General features: G+C 45.8%; 1 protein-coding gene across 10 annotated transcripts in view; it reads left to right on the plus strand.

The window, feature by feature from the left end:
* Window positions 1-9986: 9986 nt before the first annotated feature.
* BCORL1 (BCL6 corepressor like 1) overlaps window positions 9987-26648 on the plus strand; it is a 69096-nt gene continuing 52434 nt past the window's right edge. For 2 of the 10 annotated variants that reach the window (XM_081276433.1, XM_081276430.1), the window contains exons 1-2: window positions 10519-10861; window positions 11403-11482. The gene's annotated coding sequence lies outside the window, so the exon portion shown is untranslated. Of the gene's footprint in view, window positions 10127-10179; window positions 10475-10518; window positions 10862-11402; window positions 11483-11579; window positions 12604-14043; window positions 14421-18772; window positions 18914-26648 lie in introns of those variants that run through there. The other 8 variants (XM_081276440.1, XM_081276438.1, XM_081276435.1 and 5 more) reach the window with 7 other exon arrangements.

Below are 26648 nucleotides of genomic sequence, written 5' to 3' on the forward strand. Positions count from 1 at the left end.
TTAACGAAGCCCTAGGCAATTTAGGGAGACCCCATCTCAGAATAAAATGTAAAAAGGGCTGGGAATGTGGCTCAGTGGTAAAGTGCCTCAGGGTTAAATCCTTAGTACAGAAAAAAAAAAAAAAGGTGGGGATGTAGTTCAACAGTAAAGCATTCCTGGGACCAGCACAAAAAAGGGCAGGTGTACTTATTGGCCCCCAGGACATGGCCATGCACACCCTTAATGGTAAAGCTCTAGTTAAAATAGAACACTGGAACAGACTTACTGTATTTTAAAATTTTCTAATTACTGAAGGTTACCCTCTAACACTTTTTTTTTTTTTTTTTGGTGTTGAGGATTGAACCCAGGGGCACCTAATTACTGAGCTACATCCCCAGTGCTTTTTATTTTTTACTTTAAAAATTTTTTTAGTTGTAGATGGACACACAATATCTTTATTTTTTTTATTTTTATGTGGTGCTAAGGATTGAACCCAGTGCTTCACATGTGCAAAGCAAGTGCTCTACCAGTGAGTCACAACCCCAGGCCCCAGTGCTTTTTATTTTTTAATTTGAGACAGGGGCTCTCTAAGTTGCTTAGGGTCTCACTAACTTGTTGAGGCTGGGCTTGAACTCGTGATCCTCCTGCCTCAACCTCCTGAGTCACTGGGATTACAGGCGTGCACCAAAGTGCTCAGATCAACTCTTTTGTTTAGCTACTTGGTATGGAAAATCTAACATGCATGAAACCACTTTCTGGATTGTTAGTGCAGTGTACTGAGCAATTTGATGGAATCTCTCTTCGTTGAGTGGGTATCTTGCAGAGATTTGTGGTCAATGGAACTCAAACTGGGGTCTACAAATTCATAAATATTTCTTGAAGAGTCTATGAAATCTCTCTTATAATTCATTAAGTGAAAAAATAATTGCATAAAATTAATCTGCAACAACATCAAGAGTGTGTGTGTGTGTTTGGGCTGGAATTAAGTAACCTCAATGTGGTAATCCTGGACTGATCTGAAGTTATGACACAGTTTTATATGTATTTGATAAATTTTAAATAACAAATTAATTATTATTTGAAAAATATTCTACTTAAGTAGCTAAATATTTCAAACACAAGGGTTAAGGCCACAGACTCTGAAGTCAGACTGCCTGGATTCAAATCCTGATTTGAAACTTACTGGCTAGGAATAGATAAACTGTGGCCCATCCATACAGTGAAATATTATTCAGCCATGAAAAAGAATAGTGTACTGATATATGCTATAACATCAATGAACCTCAAAAACATTGATAAGTGAAAGAAGACAGATACAAATGGGCACATATTATATAATTAAATTTAAATGAAATATACAGAACAGGTAAATCCATAGAAATAGAAAGCAGGTAGGTGATTGCCAGAGGATGGGAAGAGGGCAATGGGGAACCATTGTTTGGCAGGCATGGGGTTTCTTTCTTTTTTCTTCTGTTATTGGGGATTGAACCCAGGGGTACTCTGCTACTGAAATACATCCACAAGCCTTTTTATTTATTTTTTCTATTTTTTAAAAAATTGAGACAGTATCTCATTAATTTGCTGAGGCTAGTCTTAAATTTATAATCCTCCTTCTTCAACCTCCTGAGTCACTGGGATTACAGCTGTGTGCCACTGTGCCTAGCTAGGTATAGCACTTCATTTTAGGGGTGAGAAAAACATTTTAAAACTAGATGTGGTATTTGCATAGTTAATCTACTAAATGCCACTGACTTGTACACTTTAAAATGGCTAATTTATATTATATGAATTTGACTTTAATTGAAAAAAACTTGTTAGCTGAATGACCTTGGACAAGTCACTAAATTTCTCTGTATTTCAATTTCTTCATCTGTAAGTGGGCGTGGTGGCATGAGCCCATAATCCCAGCACTTGTGAGGTTGAGATGGAGGATCACTTGAGCTCAGGAGGTTGTAACCAGCCTGAATGATATAGTAAGACCCCATCTCAAGAAAAAAAGGTGGGGAAGGATAATAGTATCTACATTATAAGGTTTGTTATGATTACTAAATGAGTTAATATTTTTAAATCCTGCTGGGAATGATGGTGCATGCCTATAATCCCAGTGACTTGGGAGGCTGAGGCAGGAGGATTGCAAGTTTAAAAAGAGCACTGGGGCTGTAGGTCAGTGATAAAACACCCCTTAGTTAAATGCCCTGTACCAAAAATGAATGAGTGAGGGCTGGGGTTGTAGCTCAGTGGAAGAGCCCTTGTCTAGCCTGTGTGAGGCACTGGGTTCGATCCTTAGCACCACATTAAAAAAAAAAAAAAAACTAAACAAAATAAAGGCATGCTGTCCATCTACAACTACAAAAAAAATTTTTTTAAATGAATGAATGAATGAATAAACAAATAAATAAATAAATAAGATTTTTAAAATTTGTAAAATCCTCTGAATTGTGTCTGGCACATACTAAGTGTCAAATAACTGTGAGGGTTTTGTTTTTTAATTTTAAATTTTATTTTTGTGCCAGGGATTGAACCTAGAAGCGCTTAACTACTGAGTCACATCCTCAGCCCTTTATTTTTTATTTTGAGCTAGGCTCTTGCTAAGTTGCTTAGGATCTTGCTAAGTTGGTGAGGCTGCCTTTGAACTTGTGATCCTTCTGATTCAGCCTCCCAAACTGCTGGGATTACAGACCTGAATCACAGCACCTGGCATAACTGTGTTTTAAATGGGGAAAGAAATAATAAACCGTCTGATAGTGAAAAGTTAGAGGATCTCTGGTGAAGATGAAAATGGAAAATGTGTTCAATGTCTTTCAAAGTCTAGTCCAAGAACCTGCTGACTCAGAATTTACTGTAGAGATAGTCAGAAATACAAAGAAAGAGACACTACCCCAGACCCATTTAATAACGCCCTGTGGGGGAGGGTGCCTTGGAATCTGTTTTTTTTGGGGGGTGGGGGGTGGGGGGTGGGGGGATCAAACCCAGGGCTTTAAAAGTGCTGAGCTCATGCTCTACCACTGAGCTACTCTCAACCCTGAATCTGAATTTAAACAACAATCCCCACACCCTGTTGATTCTAATGCATATTAAGGTTTGAGAAAAATTGATATGAGTATAGACTGAATGTGTATTGAGGGCAGAAATTCATTGCATGGATTTTGAAAAAAATCCAAATCATATATATATATATATATATATATATATATATATATATATATATATGGATATATATTTGTGTGTGTGTGTGTGTGTGTGGTTTCTTGCAGCACTGATGATTGAACCCAGGGGTTTGCATATGCTAGATAAGTGTTCTACCACTGAGCTAATTCCACAGCCCTTTTTATTTTATTTTATTTTGTTGTTGTTTTAGTTTTGTTTTTTACAGCACTATAGTACCAGTCTTTTTTATTTTTATTTTGAGACAGGTTCTCCCTAAATTGCTGATGCTGGCCTCAAACTTCCATAGTTACTGGGATTACAGGTGTGTGTCATTGCACCTGGCTTAACTTATTTTTGAATCATCTTCTAATTTTCTTCCCAAGATGGACATTTCCTCCTCTAGAATTCCTTAGTTTACTGAACAAGAGCAGACACATGTGACTACATATAAACACACAGAGACACACACACCCAAAATAAGAATGATATCTTTACTGAGTTATCTATAGCAGCAAAACTATGTGCTTACACAATGCTATTAATGTTGGAAGCTCCAGGCTGGGCCATGTGGAGGACAAGGTAAAACATGGCCCTTGTTGTCCAGATACTTAGAAAATCTAAGAGACAGCTGGGTATGGTGATGCAGGCCTGTTATCCAGCAACTTAGGAGGTTGAGGCAGAAGAATCTCAAGTTCATGGCCTGTCTGGGCAACTTAGTAAGACCTGTCTCAAAATAAAAAAATTAAAAGGGCTAGGGATGCAACCCAGTAATAGAGTTCCTTAGGTTCAATCCCCAGTACCAAAAAAAAAAAAAAAAAAAAAAAAAAAAATCTAAGAACTGGGTGAGGTGGTACATACTTGTAATGCTAGTGACTCAGGAGGCTGAGGCAGGAGGATTACAAAATTTGAGGCCAACCTTAGTAAGTTAGTGAGGCCCTAAGCAACTTATTGAGACTTTAGTTTCAGAATAAAAATTAAAATGGGCTGGGTATGGTGGTGCACACCTGTAATCCCAGTGGCTCAGGAGGCTGAGGCAGAAGGATTGTGAGTTCAAAACCAGTTTCAGCAATTTAGTGAGGTCCTAAGCAACTTAGTAAGACCCTGTCACTAAATAAAATATAAAAAAGAGCTGGAGGTGTGGCACAGTGGTAAAGTGCTCCTGGGTTAAATCTCTAGTACCAAAAAAAAAAAAAATTTTTTCCTAAGAATCAAATGGCTACTGAAAAGACTGGACATCATGCCAGTGGTTGTGTAAGTACAATGTTTGTGGGAACAGAGGGTTGGTTGGGGGCACTGTAGGTGGGACTTGCAAGGACTCATGCCCACATTTCTCCCAAGAACACATACTTGCTGGTCAATCCCAAAGCATTAATGCATTGCTCTCTTCTCTAATGCTGCCAGGCATTGTGGGGAACACTGTTTTCTATGACAAGGTGCCCAGAGGAGTGTTGAACTAAGGCACAGAGCACAGAAAAGCATTAAAGTGCCAAACTGCACTTCTTAGCTATGGGACTAAGAATTCAGAGAAGGGAGGGGTTCTCAGAGGCCAAGCAGTGGGAGAAGCTTCATAGCTATAGGGTTAAAGAATTTAGCCAGGTGTGGGGGCTCACATGTAGGCTTATGGATAGGATCAAGAATAGTGTATGTGATGGGAAAAAAGAGAATGGTAGGGCTGGGGATGTGGCTCAAGCGGTAGCGCGCTCGCCTGGCATGCGTGCGGCCTGGGTTTGATCCTCAGCACCACATACCAACAAAGATGTTGTGTCCGCCGAGAACTAAAAAAAATAAATATTAAAAAATTCTTAAAAAAAAAAAGAGAATGGTATATGTGAGAATATTAGGTGCTGTAGGATTTTTTTTTAATGGCATATTGTGGGTTGACCAGGACACCTCAGTTGTAAGTCTATAAAGAATCATAAATGCACAGAGCCACCACCACACCCAGAGGAATTGCAGTTGCTTCAAATTCAGTGGAATTTGTTGAGCACCCACTAACATGGACTCCTGATCTGGGTGCTATTCTCAATATTCTTTGGGGAAAGAGGTAATCATTTTACTGAAAGGTCTTGTTCAACTTTATTCCATTTCCCTTGCCAAAAATACACCTCTCTTTCTCTTTACATTCAGGTTTATTTATTTTTGTGCTTGAAAGAAGCAGATGCTCTCAAATTCTAAATTCTTTAAAGACTCCACCCACTAAAAACAAACAAACAAACAAACAAAAAACTGCTATGGAGTGTCTACTAGATGCCAGGCACTGTTCTAAGTGCTTCACATACAAGAATCATTTGATCCTTGTTACAGTTTCAGGAGATACTTATCAGCTTCCATTTTATAAATAAGGAAACTGAAGCTCAGAGAATAGTTAAGTGTCCAGGGTGCTATCACCAGGAATTGGCAGAGCCAGGATTTAAATCATGCCTGTTTAACTTCATAGATAGTTTGTGTAAACACTAAATGGGAAGAAAAAGACTAAAGAGACCAAGACTTAAAAATGAATCTTTGAGCTAGGCATGGTGGCACATGCTTGTAATCCCAGCAGCTTGGGAAGCTGAGGCAGGAAGATGGCAAGTTCAAAGCCAGCTTCAGCAACTTAGTGAGGCTCTAAGCAAGTCCCTTTTTCTAAATAAAATACCAAAAAGGGCTGGGGGTATGACTCAGTGGTTAAGTGCCCCTGGGTTCAATCCCTGGTACAAAAAAATTGCCAAAACTGGAAGCCAGATCTGTATCTCAGCTTCCCACTGTAATATCAGGGGAATAGATTGGTACATTGGCTCATTCACTTAAGCATTTGTAGAGGTCCTACTGTGGGGGACCAATGTAGGGTCTGTGGAAGGCAGGAAGGAGATTCATACACAGATGAGAAATACTGAGTCTCTTCATCCAAAGAACTTCAGATCAATTTGGAGAAACAGGCAAAACATAAAAGTACTAACTAAAGGGACAAGCTAAGTACTGTGGGGATACCCCAGAGGAGCGGCTTATTTCTACCAAGAGTATGGAGGCCAGGGAAGGCAGCATGCAATAGGGCTTGATCAGTTGTGTGAGATTTCAATAAACTGGAAAAATGTGTGTCCTGTCCAGGGAATGGCAGGAGGACTGTTCTGGGCAAAATAGTGGGCTTGTGAGTGACATGGAAGGAACCAAGACAGGAACTAGATCAGAGAGGGCCCTAAAAGCAAGATGAAGTTTCATAGACTTGACTTTGTCCACCGTGAGCATCCATGACCAGTTTTTTGAGGCCGATCATTTCCCTTCCACCTCTAAGAATGTGTGTTTGATTTAAAGAAAGAAAACAAAACAAAACAAAACCAACCTTGTGAAGAGCCTAGAAGTCTTAGGAAGAGGGGCATGGCCAGACAGCTGAGGGGCTTGACCTGGTGAGGCCTCTGGGCAATTTTAGCCTCCTTCTTCATTTTGCCCCTTTTGTCTATAAAATCCAGAAAGATTGTTGGTTGTTTACAGAGTTAAGTTTAACCAGACATACTGTTTCCCCATTTAGACTCAGGGCTCTCAGAAGGCATATATTCCTTAGTCGTTTGTTTTTAGGAAGCCAGGTCTTACTACTCCACATGCAGTGGGCTGCCAGAATGCATCTGCAGCAGCAGTTGCAACAGGTTTGGTGTGGTCAAGATTTAGGACTAGCAAATAGGGCCAAGAAATCCTCCCCACCTCCATCTCTGCCCTGGAACATAACTGAAATACTAGAGAGCACAGAGTGTCTCATGTAATCACTTTTTTGGGGGCTTGCAAGGTTCTTTTCATACTCCTCCCTCCCTGCAGCCCCCCACCCCCGTTCCCTTTTAGCTGAGGTGACTTAGAATGAACCCTTCACCTCTCCTGAGATCCTATGTGCCACACCTGACTTCACCTGCAATTGAATGAGGTTCTGAGAATGAAGGGACAACCAGAAGTTCCAAATTTGTTTCATTCTGATAACTTTATAGATTGAAGAATGGGAATTTTTTTGGTCAGAGGGCTATGCTATTTTACTAGTAAGACAAGGCTTCTGATTGCAGAACAAAGCAGTGAATTAAAGTAATTATCCTGTGAATTTAGTCAGAATTTGGTTAGGAACCTAAATTACCTTGGGACCCCCAAATGCCCTGCTTCATCTGGTAAGCTTCAGGAGAGCAGGGCCCAGGCGGTGTTGTCCAAGATTTCTGTGCTACACTTAGGAAGGATGTGGTGCTGATTAGAACTTTTGTATGAGTCCAGTGGTTTATGGTATACAATACTCTTTCCCATCCATACCTCATTTGATGCTCATGGGGTGTTCCTATGAGGAAAGTAGGGCAGGTACATTGATTTCCATATTTTAGAGGAAGGGATGTCAGGTACACATAGTACCTGACATCAGACTGGCACTACTGTTCAATCCAACATTAGGGCGTGCTTGAGGTCCCAATGCTAGCTATTGACAAGATAGCACAAGGATCTGGTCCTTAGAACTCCCCCAAATAATCCTCTTTTAATTGTACCAAGTCGTTTTTCTGAGCATCCTGGCCTGGGTCAGTAGATATTATTGATGAGAGAAATAATGAGGGAAAACAATCTGCTTGAAAGAGGCTATTTTGGCATAAAATGGAGGTGCTATAGCATATTGAAGAACTCTGGATGTAGAGAGGCAGGACTACTGGGCTGATTCCTGGCTCAGGAACTCACTAGTCACGTGACCTTGAGCAAGTCACTCAGAGATGCTCAGAATCTCCGTTTCCTCAAGTATAAAGTTGAGGGTCCTAGTGAGAAACAAATGAAATAACACAAGAGAAAGGGCTTTGTTCACATTCAGATGTTGTATAAAGATATTATTATGGTTATGTTGTGGTTCTACCCTCAAATAAAATAATCATTAATATCTACATTCTTTACTAGGTTTCCCACAGCTCTTCCCACCCTGATCCTTGATTTCCCATCATCTCCTGTAAGGCAGGAAGCCTGGCCCCCAACAGGAAAGGGCTCAGAGAAGCTAGAGCTTCAGCCAGGAAACAACCATCTTGCCCCAACCTTCATTTCACCAGATAAATGATGCAGCCAAATGGTGAGACTATGCAATCTGAGGTGTCCAGAATCCATTTCAAGCTCAAACCAAGGAGCAAAGTAGCCCTAAGTTCCTAAGGCCTTAAGAGATTTAGTAACTATTAGCTTAATTAAAATCAGTGAAGACAGCCAACTTCAATCAGAGCAGAATTGGTGGGGTCTGCATTATCAGGCCCCATGGAGGAAATTTACCCCTTAGTAATGTATTTCGAGTTTATGTTGATTAGCTTAAACATATATTTTCCAAATCTTCACTTTGTCTTGGTGCAATTTAGGCCAAACACTTTTTAACCAGTGTGTGTTATGGCTGTATGGGGGCGGAGTGCATGGGAGGGTGGGCGTGGCCAGTTAGTGAAGCAGTTGCCAAATCAGAATACTATGATCAGGGTATGACCACCTCCTTGGCAACACATTTTGAGGTTGATGAGGACAAGTAAGAGGGTTATAGAATACCAGGCCTCAGGCAACAGCAAAGACACTGCAGCCTTAGTTAGCTTGCTCCCATACTCATGCTTATCCCTCAGACAAGGTGAGGGAAATATACCAGGCAAGTCTCAACTGTCATCTGTAAAGTCCTCCCAAAGGAGAGAAGACACCCCCTAGCTTAGACATGGAACCTCTGGCCTAAGAGAACGTGTGGGGTGGGGCAGGGAGGAGGAGGAGGAGGAAGACATTAATCCGCAGGGCTTCCTTCTAGTGCAAATGACCCTCTGACTTCCTTAGTATAGATAAATACATAACGAATAATATCAATATATTTGTACGTAAAGATTTTCCCCCCAAATTCCTGCTATTCATTTCACATTCCGTTTACAAAGCAATGAATCCGTCAGGAACTGCTGGGCACCTCCCCTAATACCCTCTAGGCTGAGACGATGGCTTTGAAGTCCCCATCACCGACTCAGGGTCGAAACTGCTAAGAAACACCCTAAGTCTGAAAGCAAGCCGGCAGGCAGCTTCAGTTCCTTCGCAAGCTTTCCTCGGAGTTAATGTAAAGTCACCAGAGTTCGAATGTGGACCGCAAGCTTCTGAGACCTTCAGTCCCAGGGATGGCCTGGGACGTAAACACACGCAAGGATTTATTCCTTTGGCCAGGGGGGAATCATTAGGGTAAAGGGTAAGGGTCAAGGGGCTCAGTTTGGTGGTTGAAGAGCCCCACAAAAGCGGACAGAAGCTGAGTCTTCTTTGAGCTGGGTTTTCGCCTCCTAGTCGTGCAGGCTTCCCCGTTTACAGACCTTTCGTCCCCCTCCTCTTCCTTCCTCCCTCGGGTCTCCTGCCACCCCCATGCCTCCACACCCAGACAGGGGCTGCCCACCGAGAGTGGCCAAAGGGGTTTGCAACCGGGAGGTTGCCACGAAGGGTGGGCCGCTCCGGAGTCGCGAGGCAAGGCGGCGAGCCCCAGCGTTTTCCGTCTCCAGCACCTGTCCCACTTCGGCGCCGGGGCTGGGGCTGCGCCCGCGGGCGGCCTCAGTGCTGGAGCGCCAGAACCACGCACCGAGGTCGCACAGGGTGGGGAGGTGGGGGGCCGGGGAAGGGGCGGGGCATCCAGTGGGGGCGTCCACCCCACAGGCAAGACCCCCGCCCTCCCACATAGACTGAGGCAAAACCGGGAGAGAGAGTCACACGTAAACCGTGAGCAAAAACGCTCGCACCCCCCCCCTTTCCGGAGCCAGGGGCTGGCCAGGGAAGGTGCCTCCGTTCTTCCCCGGTGGTCAGTGCGGGGTCTGCGGCTGCCCGGCGAGGTTCCGGCTTCCCCGGGGCTGGCAGGGGGAGCCCCGAGAACTGCAGGCCCGCCCCCCCTTCCTCCTCCTTCTTCCCCTCCTCCCCCACGTGTCCTCCCAGAGCCCAGCGGCCTGATCCCAGCACCCCCTGCCACCTCCCTCCTCCTCTCGCTTCGCCCGCTTCCCAGGCGGCGTGGAGAAGAGCAAAGTTGCGACAGCAGCCAGGGGGCTCTGCCCAGGTGAAGGGGGCGCTGTGAGGCGGGTGGGGGGGAACGGCGTGGCCCTGCGGCGGGGGCGGGGGGAGGATAAAGAAACTTGCTTTACGCGGCCCCCACCTCCCGCGGGTTCGGATCTTGCGTGAACCGAGCCCTCGTGGCGAGACGCGTCAACGCCGTCAGGACCGAGGCCGGCACCCGGATCCGGACCGGGACCGGGACCGCGCGCTCGGGCCGGCTCGGCGGCGTAGGCAGCGGGCCAGGCCGGCACCCAGACAAGGGCGGGGTGGGTGGCCGTACACCGGACCGAACCAGGCACTCCGATGGCGTGGGCGCGGGCCGAACCCAGACCGGGCCGAGTTGGGTGGTGAAGTAGGACGTGGATTCGGGGGCGGGGCGCGGCGGGAGGGGAAACCAGGCCCGGCAGGACTGGCCTGGGCGTGGGGGCGGGGGGCGAGTTCGGGGCACTTGCTGGGCTCTGGACCGAGCGGTAGGGCGGGGCGGCGCTAGGGGCTGGGCCGGACCCGCGGGGAGAGGGCGAGGGGAGGGGGACCCGGGGGTGGAGTAGGGGCGTGGAGTTGCGAGCGGGGTCTGGCCTCGGCCGGGGGCGAAGGTAGATCGGCCGGGCCGCGAGCGGAGGGAGGGAGGCCCGCGGCAGCGCGGCGGCGGCGAAGGCCAGCTTCCGCGGAGTTTGTGCCCGGGCTTCCCGGCCGGGCTCTGGCCGCCCCACGCGCACAAATGGGGCTAGGGGACTGACTGGTAAGCAACTCTGCGTGTTAGACGGTGTTCAGTGTCGATTCCGGGAAAAGCGAGGAAAGACACTGTCTGCAATTATGCCGCACCCCCCACCCACCCTTTAGCATCTGGATTCTGCTCTCTGGGGGCCGGGGACCCTCCTCGCCACAATCCTTTCACTCTCCAGCACTCCCACCGCCTCCTCCGCTTCCTTAGCCATCTGATTCTCCTAGGGGTATGTGTTTAGTGGGTGGACGGCGACGAGAGGGTATACTTTCCCTCCCGTGGGGACAGCCCATTTCGAATCTTATTCCTACAAGGTAGCGTCCTTTCGAGGGGTTGGACATTGGGGTTTAGATAATCCCCCCAAGCTGTTTGATGGCTTTTAAGGAAAAAGGACAGATCACTGGATTTTCATGTCTGGGATGGGGGTTGAGGATTGGGATTCACCCCCAGCTCACTTCCACTACCAACCTCTCTTTACTGTTAGCGGCTTCCATGGGGATCCGAACTTGGAGGGGGAGGGGGGACGGGAGTATTAATGTGCTTTTCTATCTCTACACAGGATCAGCGTGGCGAAGGACAGCTAGTCTCGGAGGGAAAGTAGCCACCAGTCCAACTCGGGTCGCCCTCACTATTACTTCGGTGAGGGGGGCAATGCTAAGGGGTCACTGGTGGGTAGGGACCCAGTTTAGGGGAGGGCGTGGGTAGTCGCCCCCAGACTCTTCCCTCGCGCGGGGAGAGGCTAGCCCTGGCTTCGGAGGAGGGGTTCCGGGGAGGGAGATGGGGGTTGGCGACGACGGGGGGGGGGGGCGGGAAGAATGGGAGAGTCACGCCCTGCGTGCTAGGGGAGCCTCCCTCAGGCCCCTGGGAGAAGGGGACTGAATGCGTCTGCTCTGTGCTGCCAGGCAGGGTAGATCAAGGGTCTTGGGATTTGCACACTAGATCGGGCACCAGTGGCCTAAGAAAGTCAGGTCGGGGCATGAGGTGGGGAGCGTTAGAAGAAAGGGAGAGAAATCCCTGGTCGAAGCGTACTGATGATCTCCCTTCCTCAACCTCCTTCTTGAGGGGCGTCGAGGTGGGGGGGCGTGGGGCTCTTGCAGCCCGGCGGATTTGAGTGCCTCCACCTCTCCCAGGAGTCTAGCTTTTTGCCCGGCTTGCTGCAGCTACCGCTGCCTCCTTCTCCGGAATCCACTCGGTTCTCGCAGCGATCCCCTCCTCCTCCCCTCCCCTCCCAGTGTCACCGGGGCTGCTTGGCTCTGCCCCCTTCGCCGCCGCTTGCTCCCAGCTTTCGTCCCTCCCCTCTCTTGCTCTCTCCCTCCCTTCGCCTCCTCCTCTCCATTCCCCCACCCGCGTAGGCGGCATTCTGGGAGTTGTAGTCCTGTGGAGAGCGGGCTGGCGCCGCCCGCAAACCCGGCCGGACTCCACTTCCCGTCGAGCCCTGCGACCGGCACCCACTTCACCAGGCTTCGCTCGCACACAGACACACACACACACCGCTCTCCCCCTCACTCTTTCGCTCGCCGCGGCTGCTGCCAGTGTGTGGCTCTGTCTCTCCTCCGCTTTGCTGAGCCCTCCCTTCTTCCTCTCAGTTCCTAGAGTCCGACCGCCGCCGCCGCCGCGAGAGAGGAGAAGGAGGTCGGTGGCGATAAGGGGCGGAGGGGGGCATCTGATCGGGGCAGTATTAGGCGGGCGGCGGTTCTGAGGGGGTAAGAGAGAGCCCGGGTGGCGGCCTGAGCTTCCCCGCGGAGCCGACCCGGGAACAGGTGCGTCTTTTTTTTCTCTCCCCCAACCCCTCCACCCCTTTTGACTCCCCGGCTTTTTCGTATTCCCCCACCCGCTTCTTTCTATCTTAAGCCTTTCCCCAACCCTGTCCCTTCTTCGCCCCGCAGCCGCTCTGCTTGCCCCCCGGGGGCGCCGTCCTCTTCGTGTCCCCGGACGTATCGCTCCCTGGAGCTCGCTCTGTCCTCGCCCCTCCCTTCGGGACAGCTCCCCACCACTTCCCACCTTCGTACCCCATCCCTGCCCTGCCCTACCCCCTCCTCGACCCCCTTCTCTCTTAGCCAGGTGAGACTTGTTCGCCAAGATCTGAGAGTCTTCTTCCCGGCTGGGCGGGGGTCTCCATGGAAACGGGGGTCGGTTGATCTTGGGGGGGGAACCATAGGAATTACCCCACTCCTCCTCGGAAAGGGAGGTTGAGGCTACGGTCTTCTTAACTACCTGGCCCCAACCCCCGATCCAAGGATCCGACGATCAGAAGGAAGGCTGGCCAGCAGGGCAGGGCGAGAAAAGGCTGGTTTTTTTTTGGGGGGGGGATGTCCGTAATGAAGTCTTGAAGAGACCAGGAGAAAAACCCCTCCAACCTCAGAGGGGAGGTGCGACGGGTGCTCTTTCAGGGCGGCTTTCTCCTCTGTGCTGGGGTGCGGGAACCGTAGGGTAAGGGGTACCCCTAGGTGGCGGCGGGGCCTGGGTTCGGGAGTGGGAGTGCTGTGATGGGGGCAGGGGCAATTATCCGAGTCCCTAGAAAAAAGGCGGGGGATGACTTCGGAGCGCCCTGGCTCCGTTGCCCTCGCTCCAGGGGCGGGGGCCGCCGGGCCAGGCGCGGCGGGGAGGGGGGCTTAAATTAAAGGAGGATCAGATCGGGGGTAATTCATATTAGCCCCGGCAAGCCAGGGGGGAGATCCGGCGTGCAAGCCCTCCACCAGCTTCGCGCCAGGCCTGGAGGCTAGGGGTCTGAGCGAAGCTCAGGGCTGGAAGGAGGGAGGCTCCGGTTACGGGGCCGGGTTTCGGGATCAGGGGCAATCCCCCGGCCCTAGGAGAAGGAGGGAGAGGGATGGCCGCGAACCCTAGGGCTCCCCCACCCCGGGTCCTAAGGGGCGTGAGGAACGGACAGCAGGCCCAGCGGAGCTGGATTCGAGCAGATCGCGGGCAGGGAGTGGGGGGGCTTCGTGGTGGGCTTGCGGGGGGAGCAGTCCGGCGGCGGGGCGGGCGGGCGGGGCGTGGGGCTCCGGCGGGCGGCGGGGCGGGGCCGGGGCGGCGCTGCTGCCGCGGTCGCCGCCGCTGCCGCCGCCGCTGCTGCTCCTGCTGTGGCCGCCGCAGCCGTTGCCGCCGCCGCTGCCACCGGTTCTGGGCGGGGAACGGAGGCCAAAGAGAGTCCCGTACCGGGGCAGAGGGCGCAGGCGGCGCGCAGTGGGGAGGGGGCCGTCCTGGGGGCGGGGGCAGGCGGGGGGTGGAGCCCCCGACGGGGGGCGGTACGAGCCGGGACGACGACGACAAGGCGCCCCGGGGGCCGGGTGCTTGGAGGACGAGGTGCTGGGAGAAGGAGGGGCGGTGGGTCCCGCGACGGGCCTCGTGGGCTTGGATCTTCGAGGTTCGGCTTCGGGACAGAGCCCTGCAGGGGCGCCCAGAGGCCCGAGAAGAGATAGGGAGGTGAACTGGACGGTGAAGGGGGCCCTCCTCGCATGGGTCCTGCTGAGAGGAGGGCTGGGTCAGAGGGATGTCCGGGGCCAGGCAGGGAGGAGCCGGCCACACCACAGTTGGGGATTTATCGTTATGGAGGTGCGGGAGATTGTTGTAGGAAAAGGTATGATCGAGGGGAAAGACAGGAGGGAAACGCTGCAAACCCAAGAGGCCAAAGGCACAGGCCGATGGGGGTCTTTCTGTTCCGCTTGCAACTCACCCCCCCCCCCCGCCCCGTAGAAGCACTGTTTTTGTTTGTTGGATGGTCGACGTGGTGATACTTACTCCTTCTTGGCATTTCCTAGAGTAGACAGTAAGGGCAGGCATCTCTTGCTGAGCACACGTCTAGCTCAGGGTTTAAGGGGCTCTTTGCATGAGTGTGGCAAGGGGGCCTGTAACTTCGTGTTACAGCTGAATATTCTCAAGGCGATTTGGAGGTCGTCCCTGTGGCACAGAGGTGCAGCACAGTTGCAAAAAGCTTTGGTGAGACTTCTGGGGATGCACTTGTAGGTTACAATGGTTAGCTCCATGCTTCTTTCAACTCAGAAGGTTGTTTCTCCAAAATCACACTGATGAAATGTTTTATGGAGAAGTAAATGGGGGATGCATTGGAGCTGGGAGTGGATTAGGTTGATAATAAAAAAAACCAAGGATGAAAGGAAACTTGAAAGATCCTCTAGTTCTCTGTTTATCTCTCTTGTCCTTGAATGGTGGGATTGAGGGAGCTTTATTATGGGGGAAATAGTATGTGGCACAATGGAGGATATTTGGGGCAATTTAGGGTACTCAAATTGGATGGTGATGTCACTATGTGGTACTGAAGATGACTGTATGTAGGAAAGAAATTCGGAAGATTCCACTTGGGATTAAATGGGATAATCCAATTTTGAGAATCACTCAGAGGCTCCAAATAGAAGTGGAAGGTTGAGGAGGAACCTGTAAAGTTTTGAGGGGAGAAGGAAAATTAGTAGGAAAGACTGGGGGAACTGTGAGGAGCAGGGAGCTTGGTGAGTCAGAGGGACATGGCTATCTTGTATCATGGGGATATTGGTAGTCGGATATCTTTTGATAGGATAACTGAGGTAATTGCCCTTGGGCTGGCTATGGGGGACAAGAGTCACAGGCCTTGAGGCACAGAGTGTTACTAAAATTGACTATAGAAGGACTGCTCCTGCTATCAGTTTTGCAGCAAGAAGTAGACAGGTTTCCTTTTATTCTGACTCTGAAAACATGAAGATTGGATTTATCATTGGTGGAGAAAGGGGCAGGGATGCTGATATTTGAGTTAAGGACTAGTTCTTTAGAGCAATAGGGAAGGGGTGGCTAATTGTTGGGATAGGGTAGAGGAAAGCTAAGGCCCTGGCCAGCTTGGCTGTTGGCATCTGGGTTGGGCAGAGTGGAAAGGAATTCCAGAAGAAATGGTGGCTGTACCAAGGGCACTCATGTGGATCTTGCTGTTTGGATTTGCCAGGAAAGTGTAGGGAGAGGGAGGATCCCTTTTTTAGTGGCCTAGATGTTCAATGTTCTTGGAATGTATAGGGAACCCTGAGGAAGGGGGGGGGTGTCTCTACCTTATTCATGATGTAGTTCATTAAATAGGAAAAAATATTTAGTACAGGTGGGGAAGATCTTCTGGTGTGATGAGTCTGGATTATGAGTTTTAGGGAGGGGCTTCTTTGGGAGAAACAGAATCATGTGAGAAAAGGACCATCAGAAGGAAGGAAAAAAGAGAAGTCAGGAAGAGGGTTGGTTGTCCAGCAAAGGGGGAACAAAGGTGACCATCACTATACCTGTGTGAGTAGCAACTAAGGAAGAGGTAACACCTTGAAACCTTTAGGATAATGTTTTCCAAAAAATAGTTTGAAGAAGCTGGGCACAGTGGTACCCATCTGTAATCTCAATGACTCAGAAGGCTGAGGCAGGAGGATCACAAGTTAGAGGTGAACCTCGGCAATTTAGCCAAACTCTGTCTCAAAATAAAAGGGACTGGGGATGTGGGTTAAATCCCCAGTACCTAAATAAACAAATAAAAGTAAATAAAAAAGGGCTGGGAATGTTCAGTAGAAAGCACCTCTGGGTTCCATTCCCAGTACCCGCCCCCCCTCCAAAAAAAAGTTCAAAGAATGTCTCGGCTCTTTGTACTCTCATGCTGAAATCCCAAAGTTTGGGGCAAGAGAGGAGGAAGATCTTGGACAGAAGTAAGGTTGGGGAGAAACTGGCATATAGGAGGAAATATAAATATAATTACCCATAAGGAAACAGAGAACTTAGAGTATACAAGTGAAAAAATGTACAGTGTAAGAAAAAAGGAATAAAATGTGAAAGACTCAGGTGTCATTTGGAGCTGGTGTTGGAGAATGTGAAAACTTACCTTTGGTAGCCACTTCTCTGGGAAGGCCTAGAAAGGAGAGGAGCTGGGATCCAGGGCTTGTAAGTCTAAGCGTTCATTAGGAAATCTGGACTAAAGAAAGGCTACTGAATGGGGAAAGGGATTCACTATCCTAAATAGAATGGCCTTGAAAGGAAGAGAAAAAGTGGGAATATCAGTTTTTCCAGCCTGCAAGTGGGAGGGATCCTAGATATGAGGAGGTAAGTGATGGAAATTCTAGAGTGAAACAGAATAAAGAACAGGGGCATGAGAACCTTGGGCCAAAATAGGGGAATGAAGTAGAGGCACAGAGGAAAGGCTTAATCAAGCTGGACTAGAAGACATTTGCCAGTTGTTCATTGATTCTAGACTGAACTAAGTTTGGTATGCAGTAGAATGGCCATAGGGAGTAGAGAGCTGCTTTTCTAGGGCTAGGCATCCTGAGATTCTGAGAAAGGAATTCATGGTTGAGTTCAGGTGGGAAAGTGAACACTAGAGGGGAATAGAGAGTGCTAAGGAAAGTGAAAATTTTGAGATAAAATAGGCAGGAAAGGGGAAAAGTCAATGATGATTACATTACAGGGGAGGGAAGAACCCAGACCTTCAAGTTTTCAAGAAGAAAGCTTTCTCCTCCCAAGACACTGGGATTACAGGTGTGCACCACTGTGCCAGGCAAGAAAGGATTTTTTTTTTTTTTTTTTTGGTACTAGGGTTTGAACACAGGGACACTTAACCACATCCCCAGCCTTCTAATTTTTTTTTTATAATTTTTGAGACAGATCTTGCTAAGTTGCTAAGGGCCTCACAAAGTTCCTGAAGTTGGCTTTGAACTTGTGATCCTTCTGCTTTAGCCTCCAAGCCGCTGAGATTACAGGTGTGCACTACCACACCCAGCAAGAAAGGAAATTTCTTAATGCTAAAATTCAAAATTGGTGTGAGTCCATGCTTGCCATAATGTTTAGTGTCAGGACAGTTAAAGAGGGAGGAAATAAGGAATCTACCTTTCTTCCACGAGGATTCTAGGACAGTATTTTTATGTGATCTCACAAACTAGGCTTTATTAATGCCAGTTTTTGAATGGTTGTCCTTAAAATGATGTAGATAGAAACTGTTCTCTTTCTAAATCATAGGATTTCCCACCATTCATAACTTTAAAACAATCTTTTATTATGAAAACTCTTTTGGTGAACTTAAGTTACATTCTGGTCAAGAGGAAAATTTAACTCTGTTTCTGTCATAATTCAAATAAGCTGTTGTAGTTCCCATGTTTGTTTGTTTTTTAAGCAGAATCTACTCTTCATAAAAACATAAAACATTTAAAAATGGATTTTCTTTTGTAGTACTGGAGATTGAACCCAGGGGTTTCTTTACTACTGAGTTATATCCTAGCCCTTTTTATATTTTATTTTGAGATAGGGTCTTGCTGAGTTGCTGGGGCTGGCCTTGAACTTGCTATCCTTTTGCTTCTGCCTTCTGAGTTGCTTGGATTACAGGCCTGTGCCACTGAATGCAACTAAAATTGGATCATTTTTTTTAAAGTAACTGCAGGCTGCATGTCAAGGTCATATTTTTCCTGGTTAATGAATTGTGATGAATTTGAAGAGAGGTGACTTATTATTTGTAAAATGTGGTAATTTTCAGATTTACCCATCAGAGTATGTGAGGCAGGATGCCTTTGTTTGGATTTTAAGAAGGTCTTAAGCTAAGAGTACATGAAGAATTGAGAGTAATAAGCAGGCAGAGCTTTGTGTTTTGGGCTTCCTTATGGACAGTCTGTTAAGAAACAAATTTTGGTTACCTCATTACTAAGGTATGCCTAGAAATCATAATGTTAGTGCCATTTAAGGGTACAGTCAAGTTTTGTTATAACACTGGTGTCCAGAGACAAGAATAAGCACATTTTCATTATTCTAAGTTCTGTGCAGTGTGCAGTATCTTATGATTCTGTGGCAGTTGATGTACTCTATACCTGAGTCCATGAGATGACTAGATAATGTTATAGTGGGCGAGTCTATGTAGTTTTAACTTGGTTCTATTGTGCCTAGGTTAGTGTAGTGTAGTAGTTTTCACTCTTTTTCTTTTTTTCATTATTTTTTGTTTGGTTCTAGGGATTGAACCCAGAGGTGCTTTACCACTAAGCTACATCCCTAGTCCTTTTATTTTTTGAGGCAAGGTCTTGCTAAGTTGCTGAGCCTACCCTTGAACTTGTGATTCTCCTGCCTTAGCCTCCTGAGTTGCTGGAATCGCAGGTATGCACCACTGTGTACAAGAGTGATGGTTCTTGAACTTTAGCCTGCATCTGAATTAACCTAAGGCTTTGGAGACATAACAGCCATAATTTAGAGTCCTTGCTTTTCAAGTTCCTAGCTATGTAGCAGGAAGCAAGTCACTTAATTCCCTTGAGCCTCAGTGTTCTCATCTACACAATGGAGATAGTAATACCAATCTTACAGGGTGGTGAGGGTTATATGAGTTGAGTGTTTATGGTGCCAGGCCCATAGTAGGTGCCCAAGAAATGGGATCTATTATTATAGTATGATCTAATTTTTATTTTTATTTTTTAAGTACCAAAGATTGAACCCAGGGGCACTTAACCACTGAGCTACATCCCCAGCCCTTTTTTTAATATTTGTTTTTTAGTTGTAGTTGGACACAATACCTTTATTTATTTATATGTGATGCTGAGAATTGAACCAAGAGCCTCACACGTGCTAGGTGAGCACTCTACTGCTGAGCCACAATCCCAGCACTCCCAGCCCTTTTTATGTTTAATTTTGAAATTGTCTCACTGAGGTGCAGGGCCTTGCTAAGTTGCTGAAGCTGGCTTTGAACTTGTGACTCACCTGCCTCAGCCTCTGGAGCCACTGGGATTACAGGTGTGCACCACCATGCCCAGCTATAATCTAATTTTTTCTTATTCAGTTGCATCCTATGACATTACTATTGATTGAATGATTGATTGATTGATAGCAGGGATTGAACCCAGGGACACTTAACCACTGAGTCAAATCTCCAGCCCTTTTATATTTTTTATTTTGATACGGGGTGTTGCTAAATTGCTTAGGATTTCAGTAATTTGCTGAGGCTGGCTTTGAACTTAGGACACACCAGGCCTGACTGACATTGCTTTTTTGTTTCTTTGTAGTAAACTTGGTGGTGGAATGAATGCCATCAATAGCTCCGGAGTATCCCCCTTGATTCTCTGTCCTCTTTCTCCATATTCCTGTTGGATTAGTATACATTTAACATTTACAATTTGGTAGGAACAAATAGCTTGACTCATCATTGCATCTACCTCTAAGGTGGAAGTGGCAGCCTCTTTAACAACTGTGCTGTGACACTGCTCAATATTTCAGGGCAGGAACTGAAGAATGTATATCCAGTCAAAACTTTGGGGGACATTTTGGGTCATGGGTGACATTTTAAAAAACTGTTGCTTTCTGAAAAGGGCTGCTGTATCTAATTATGACTGGTTGGGCTTTCCAGCTGTCCCTGACATCTGGAAATTGTACAAAAGCTGGTAGATAGAGCTTGGGCCTGGTATGACTCTATGACAAGGATGTTCATTAATGATTGAGTGGAAGAAAATAATACCCCAAATAGCTCTGGATTTCCCAAACCAAACCTCTGAACAGAGAAAAATGGTGGCCTGTAAAGTAAATCTCCACTCCTGTAGTTGGAGTGGACTTTGGTGCCAACAGTCAACTCTCTGTTAGTTATGCCAGTATAGGAAGAGACTGATGACAGGTCAACTGAAGGTAGTAGATTGCTTGAAATTAGTAATTTCTGTTGGACTTTGGCAATGTATTATTATTCTCTATCCTGCTACCCCCAGCAGATTTACGTGTCTATTAATATTCCATTTAGGCAAATATTTAAATGAGTTGTTCCCTGAGCACACATCTACTGATGGTGGCAGAAGGCAGTCCATAAGTCGGCTGGGTTTAACAATTAGCTGTGGCTAAAGAACACTCAGATAGTTGGAAGTTGATTTTATTATTTTGTCTGGACCAGTTTTATTTTATTTCTGTAACTGTCGTTATCTTGGAAATAAAGAAAAGATGAGAAAGTTATATGAGAGCAAGGGAAGTAAAACGAATTCATAGATCCAGTGCTTTTTACATGGAATATTTGGTCTCTGGATGACATAGAGAGGGATTTGGGTTTTCCCAGTAGTTTAGCAAGTTATTTGTTGAATGCACGTTGTGTGCCTTGTATCATGCTAGACACTATTGGGGGCAGGCTAATAAACCTTTGGACTGGTTGCAGCTTGAGTCAATACTGAGAGTTTGAAATCTTTTCAGTGAATATTGTGTAATGAAAGGGATATAGATATACCTTTGAATGAATAATATATATAAATTAGTTGAATCCATAGTTGAGTTTAGTCTGGGTTGAGATAACAGAAAAAAATAACCTGATGATGGTCTCTTCAAAAATTTAGGTACAAGGTCCAGGAGACTTAAAAAAAAGAAATGAATTAGGCATCACTGTCCTATGTGCATATATGATTACATAACCAATGTAATTCTATATCATGTACAACCAGGAGAATGAGAAATTACACACACACACACACACACACACACACAAAATGTCAAAATACATTCTACTATCATGTGTAACTAAGAACAAATAAAAAAATTAATAAAAAGAAAGCCAGGTGTGGTGGTGCAATCCTGGCGGCTTGGAAAGCTGAGGCAGGAGATCACAAGTTCCAGGCCAGCCTTAGCAACTTCACAAGGCCCTAAGCAACTTAGTGAGACTTTGTCTGGGATGTAACAGTAAAGTACCCCTGAGTACCCCTGAGTTCCATCCCCAGTACCAAAATAAAAGTTGGGGGAGGAGGAATCCCATATGGTGAATGCAGTATACTGAAATGGAGACATTAGAGGGCCACTGTCACAGTCCATGGTAGGCAGGACACAGAAGCATCACAAAAGGGATTCAAGTGTCATATTGCAGTGATGCAACTCTGGAGTGTGAAAACACACTGAATATTCACAGAGTCCCGCTGAAGACCAAGAATGAAGAAAGCCAACTCTTAATATGGTCTAGCAGGAATTAGAAGTGCTCAAAAAAAATGACCCTACTTATTTAGGGTGACATGTTGAGATGTCTTTGCATTTTGAAAAGAGCTGATTAATTTCACAATGTTTGCTAAAGTTTTCTAGATGTCTGTGACCTCCAGAAGTTGAATAAAATCTTGTGGCTAGAGCCCTGGTGTGATATAAAGCTATGATGAGGTATTTTCCTTAAATGGAGTAGAACCATTTTCTTAACAGCAGGAAATGGAAGTGAGTACTATTTGAATAATAGGAAAAAGTATCATGGCAATGGGTAGACAAGCTACAACAATCTGGGGGTATGAAAATGTTAAGTAACTCATCATTATACAAAATACATGTATGAAGATGTGAATTTGGTGTCAACATATCTTATATATAATCAGAGATATGATAAATTATGGTATAATGGTGTATTAAGAATTGGAATGCATAAATAAATAAATAAATAAATAAGAAAATGTTAAGTAAAAGATGAAAACTTTTGTTTTGGCCTACTTCATCATTGGAATAGATTACATCTGGTTCATTTAAGTGCTTTCATGTCAAGCTCAGTTTTAGGTAGGGACTCCTTTATACCCATTTGGCAGATACCCTGGTAAAGAGACATATCAAGATGATCTGAGGTGACTGAGAAGTGGGGACTGGAATCGCCCTCCAAGATTTCTATCAGTTAAGGCTGATGGTCCTGGAGTGTATCACTTTTCAAGGTGCTGTTTGATTAGATAGTTCTGAATGGGTTTTGGATATTACTAAATATCATATCACTTCTGAAAGAATGGGACTCAGTATCTAAGTAGTGAGGAGATTGAAATGATGTGGATGGGTTTGGCTGGCAGTGTTCTCAGGAGCTCTCAGGGAGATTATGAGGCTTGGCCACCCAGTTACTGAGACAAATGTCCAGCCTCTTGAGGTGACTATGTTGGAGGTAACTACATTAATTTGAATGAGTAAGCTCTCATGTGTTTAACAGACAGTTAACATTCCTTTGTATCCAGTCTCATAAATGTTTATAGGCAGGGTTTTTAAACATGGAGGTACCCAAGGAATATATGAAGGTGTCCATGCAGGAATGGTGTGCAGGCAACTACTTAATCTTTGTGGTAAATACAAGAATTAATGTATTTGGGAACAGGATGCAATGTCCCTTTTAAGTCTGATCTTTGGTGTAGACACCAGTGGAAACATGCAAGTAGAAAAAAAAAAACCTGGGGGAACTATAAAGTGCTAGAATGGCTTTAGTCAGACAGAGGATGGATGTACAAAAGCCAGGTGTGGTGGTGCATGCCTGTAATCCCAACGACTCCAGAGGCTAAGGCAAGAGGATTGCAAATTTTGGGACAGCCCTGGCAATTTAGCAAGACCTGTCTCAGAGGTCTCAGGATGTAGCTCAGTGATGAAGTGCCCCTGGGTTCAATCCCCAGTACCCAAAATAAATAAATAAATAAAGTTAAAAGATTAATTACCTTACAAATTATTTGTAATGGATTTTGTGTGTGTGCAGTTGTGTGCAGTGGTAGAGGAACCTGTTTTCTCATGAAGGGAAGGGAAGTGATGGGTGCATGATATGGGACTCTTGAGTTTGAGGGAATGATAATTGGTTAGTGGTGGGGAAAGAGGAGGGGCTTTAGATATGAGAGGAGCCCAAGGAGAACATAAGAATACCAGAGAACTCTTCTATGGGAAGTGATTAAACTAGAAAACAATTTAAGTTGGAGAACTTTATCACTGGGGGGCAGGGGTTGGGACATGTAATGAAGTAGGGAAAATGGGAATGTTATTCTCTTTTTGAATATATATAAAAGGAGGCAGAGTAACGAGGAGGGGGAGATCTGTGCTAAGAGTTCCATATCTAAAGCCTGGTACATTCTCCTTGTTGACTTTGTGCAAACTTTCCCATAGAAAACAATGATTTTGAAAAGTTTTGACTTCTCTTAAAAGCCTTCCAGTGACTGGGTGAAAGTCATGCCCTTTTTTTTTCTTGTTTTATTTCTGAAATCTCATGTCTCTTGGATCTGGTGGTCATTTTTTGTTTGTTTGTTTGTTTGTTTGTTTTGGCACTGAGGATGTAGCCATAGCACTTTACCACTGAGCTACATCCCCAACTCTTTTCAAATTAATTAATTCATTAATTCTTTTCTTCCTTCCTTTCTTCCTTCCTTTCTTTTCACCAGGAATTGAACCCAGAGGTGCTTAACCATCAAGCCATGTCCCCAGCCCATTTTATTTTGAAACAGGATCTTGCTAAGTTGCTTAGGGCCTCACTAAATTACTGAAGTTGGCTTTGAACTTGTGATCCTCCTCCTCAGACTCCTGAGCCATGGGATTATAGACGTACGTCACCCCACCTGGCAAATTAAAAAAAAAAAAAATTGTAGTTGTAGATGGACATCATGCCTCTACTTCATTTGTTCATTTTTATGTGGTGCTAAGAATCAAACCCAGTGCCTCACATATGCCAGGCAAGTGCTCTACCACTGAGCCATATCCCCAGCCCTGCAGTTTGTTTGTTTGTTTTAATTTTGAGGCAGAGTAGCTAAAGTACTGAGGCTGGCCTTGAATTTATAATCCTGTCTCAGCCTCTAGAATTGCTGGGATGACAGGCTTGTACCACTGTGTCTAGCTCTCTGTTGGTCTTGAGGGTATCTTAGATGCTACTTTTCCCAAAGTGGCCTGTCCTTGGTCTCTATGAAGTTTGCCTCTGTCTGTGGCAGCTTTACAGGGAGCTCTGCATTTCTATTGGAGTAGTAGGTCCCAAAGTTGGTTTTCTTTACTCATTAGTCATCACCGACCCAACCCTCCTTCTTAAACTGTCTACTGGCCACGCCTATCCTCTTGAGGACAGATTCAGGGCCAGGCTTCAAGATGAATATTTTCCGGCTCTTTCATTTTTTTTTAAAGTCATAATTGCTTCCAGGTCACCAGGCAGTATGAACCAAAAGGAGCCTGTGAGAGTACTACCAGATTTAGTTAGAACTGAGCCCCTCTTAATCTTGGGTTTCTAATTTGCTGTCTTGATAGTAGAGTCCAACCATGAAGAAAAAGGCAGATTTGTGCTGTGTAAAGAGAGCCTGGTTGTGTCCCATACGTTACCACCTTTGTTCAGCATTAAGGGGTATTTGGCCACAAAGGGAGTTACATTATTCTGGAGCCACCTGTTAACTGGATAAATGCCCTGTCCGGTCATTTTCAAAATTAAAAACTCATTTTTTTTCATTTTTAAAGTATGTTGGTACTGGGGATTGAACTCAGGGGTGCTTAACCACCGAGTTACATCCCTAGCCCTTTTTATTTTGAGACAGGGTCTTGCTAAATTGCTTAGGGCCTCACTGTTCACCTTGAACTTGGTGATCCTCCTTCCTCAGCTTCCTGAATCACTGGGGTTACAGGCATGCACCACTGTATCCAGCAAGGTTAAAAACTTTTAAAGCAAAGTCTACCTTGATATAAAACAATAGTCAGATAGATGCTGTTACCTCCTTTAATGTCCTTCTCTTCCTCGTATGCACAATGATGACCATGGTTTTGCTTGTAGTTATTGTGAAATCTTGCTTGTTTTGGCATCTTCATTTCAAAACAAAACAAGTAATTCTACCCCATCAGTAAAATCTTTGGCTTTTAGTGCTGCCCACCCCCTATTAATAATTCCCCCAACCCAGACTTGGGCTGTAATTTGATGTTGTGCTTCCCCTTTTGAGAATATGTTCTCTCTAAACTTTTTTAAAATGTCTGTCTTTAGTGCTTCCCCACAGTGTTTCAGTTTGGCCCATGATGGTGAAATATTTCAGGTTCCCCTATTTCATTTTTTCCCTTTTGTTTGTTGTATGTCATGGGCTTCTCTTTTATGCCTTTCATACCTGATCTTGCCTTCTAGCAGTTTTTTTCCTCTTGGATTTTTTTTAATACTTCTTTTTCCTTGTTCTTTTTTTTTAAAGAGAGAGTGAGAGAGGAGAGAGTTAGAGAGGAGAGAGAGAGAATTTTTAATATTTATTTTTTAGTTCTCGGCGGACACAACATCTTTGTTGGTATGTGGTGCTGGGGATCGAACCCGGGCCGCACGCATGCCAGGCGAGCGCGCTACGCTTGAGCCACATCCCCAGCCCTCCTCTTGGATTTTTTTAAAAAGATCTCTCTATCATTATGGTTTCTCTTCTACTGTCTGCTCACTCTCAGCTTAGCAGCTATTTTCGCCATTTTAAAGTTATTGCTCTCCCATTAGTCCATTCTCTTGTTGGTTCTCTGTTTCATAGTGTAGTGATTATGTCTAGCTATCTACTTTCTGCTGCCTGCTCGATCATTTCCTTAGATCTTGGTCAGTCCTTTTGCTTCCATATGCATGTGCCTCCCAAATTGAAAGTTTTATTGACATTTTTTCAGTCAAGCTTATTGCTATTTTTTTTTTTTTGTACCAGAACTGAACTCAGGGGCACTTAACCACTGAGCCACATCCCCAGCCCTTTTTATATTTTGTTTAGAGACAGGGTCTCACTAAGTTGCTTAGAGTCTTGCTAAATTGCTGAGGCTGGCCTTGAACTTGCAATCCTCCTGCCTCAGCCTCCGAAGATGCTGGGATTTCAGGCATGTGCCACAGTGCCTGGCCAAGCTTATTGCTTTGTGTTGGTGGAATCATGTGCTCTCCTTTGTCCTTTGGATCTGACTTTTGAGTTACTCCCTGCAAAGTGGGGATAGCTCATGGTGGTCCAGGCAGTGACCATCATTTGATTCTTGGGCCGTTCAGCTGTTCATTTCTTCATTTCTTAACAATTACATGGTGTGACATCAGGTAAAACCCTTTGAGATATTTCATATATTTGTGCCTGTGCTTCCTGGGTCATTTGGGATTATCAAGTTTCTTCCAAGTTCCATTTAGAAGCTTTGCCTTTGATGTGATGGTTCCCATCAGAACAAGCAAGCATGT

The sequence above is a fragment of the Spermophilus citellus genome (genome assembly GCF_964194105.1).
Source record: "Spermophilus citellus genome assembly, chromosome: X".
NCBI lineage: Eukaryota > Metazoa > Chordata > Mammalia > Rodentia > Sciuridae > Spermophilus > Spermophilus citellus.